The sequence below is a fragment of the Phyllostomus hastatus genome, unplaced genomic scaffold, assembly GCF_019186645.2.
Source record: "Phyllostomus hastatus isolate PE091 unplaced genomic scaffold, TTU_PhHast_1.1 phas_contig_62, whole genome shotgun sequence".
Taxonomy (NCBI): domain Eukaryota; kingdom Metazoa; phylum Chordata; class Mammalia; order Chiroptera; family Phyllostomidae; genus Phyllostomus; species Phyllostomus hastatus.
The window spans coordinates 4,503,229-4,504,743 of NW_025333921.1; the positions used below are offsets into that span (position 1 = coordinate 4,503,229).

At 38.5% G+C, this 1,515-nt stretch overlaps 1 non-coding gene across 1 annotated transcript; it reads right to left on the reverse strand.

Moving 5' to 3' along the window:
* Positions 1–911: 911 nt before the first annotated feature.
* LOC123825346 lies at positions 912–1,014 on the reverse strand. Its single transcript, XR_006786887.1, has one exon. It is a non-coding gene; the product is annotated as a U6 spliceosomal RNA (small nuclear RNA).
* Between the last annotated feature and the right edge of the window lie 501 nt (positions 1,015–1,515).

The window sequence follows — 1,515 nt, forward strand, 5'->3', positions numbered from 1 at the left end:
TTCCTGGACTCGTGTGACTTTTTACCCACCAAGTTAGGGAAGTTTTCTGTCATTCTTTCAAGCAGGTTTTTTATCCCTCATTCCTTTTCTTCTCCTTCTGATATTCCTATGATGTGAATGTTGGTATGTTGCATGTGGTCCTGAAGCTCCCTTAACTAACCTTGTTCTTTTTGGGTCTTTTTTCATTTTGTTTCTCTGAGTGGGTATTTCTTTCTACTTTGTCTTCCAGCTCACTGATTCTGTCCTCTGCCTAATCTAGTTTCCTTTTCATTACTCTAGTGTATTTTTCATTTCAGATACTGTATAGTTCATTCCTTCCTGGTCCTTATGCATAGTTTCTATGTCCTTAACATGCTGCCATAGTTCTTACTTCATGCTGCCATAGTTCTTATTAAGTTTCTTGTAGTTCTCACTGAGTTCTTTTAGTATCCATATAACCATTATTTTGAAATCTGTAAATGATAGATTGTTTGCCTTAATTTCATTTAGTTCTTTTTCTGGGGGGTTATTTCTTTGTCTCCCCATTTTAGGTGACTCTTTCTGTTTGTTTCTGCATCTCAGATTTCTCAGCTTTGATTGCCTGTCTTCATAGAGTGCCCTTCTGTGGTAGGAATTCTGTGGAACTTAATGGTACATTCTCTTTGATTTCCTGATCTGGATGCTCTACAGTTGCCCTTTATTCAGATTATGTGGGCTCTCTTGTTGTACTTTGGCTTTGATAATTTGTGGCTCATTCATTGGTGGATTCTTCTCTCCAGCTGGCTGAGTGGGAGTCACAACCCCCACCACATCTTGTATGCTGTTGTACAGGTGTTGTTTAACAAAGTGATACTACCCAGATGGTCAAACCCATGACAGCAAAAATACTCCTTTACCACACCAGCAATATCAATAGCAATTGAGAAAAGATTGAAAATATGGAACACTTCACAAATCTGCCTGTCATCCCTGCACAGGGGCCATACTAATCTTCTCTGTGTGATTTCAATCTTAGTATATGCCACATAAGTGAGCACTGGTAAAGTACTTCTTTACCTGACATCTTTAAAAACTGTTTTAAATTTTGTGTTAGATTTGAATTTCAAAGACTTCTTCTCTTAATTGTAGATCCCTGACTATCCCACTCTTTTACCAATAAGGCTAATAAAGTTAATTCACCAATTTTACTGTTCCACTCACCTTTAACCTTTAGATCTAGACATCCAAATGATGGAGGATATGATGGGATTTCAGAGTTAACCTGCTTTCCACTGATATTCTGGTTGGGGAGTGAAGCAGCCTGCTTGAGTAGATGAGGGAGGTACTACTCATGAAACTCCAAGGTAGAAAGTGGACTCTATACTTGGTGCATCTGGATGGCTGGCTTACAGCTTTTATTCATGTAAAAAGTAGATTTATGACATAGTCATAATTTTAGAATGTGACTTTCAGCTGTTAGATCCTCTAGGGAGTGTAGGTAATTTCTGCACTGGTCTTGTGGCATTTCCCTTCTCTTTTCTCTGGGTTCCCATTGCT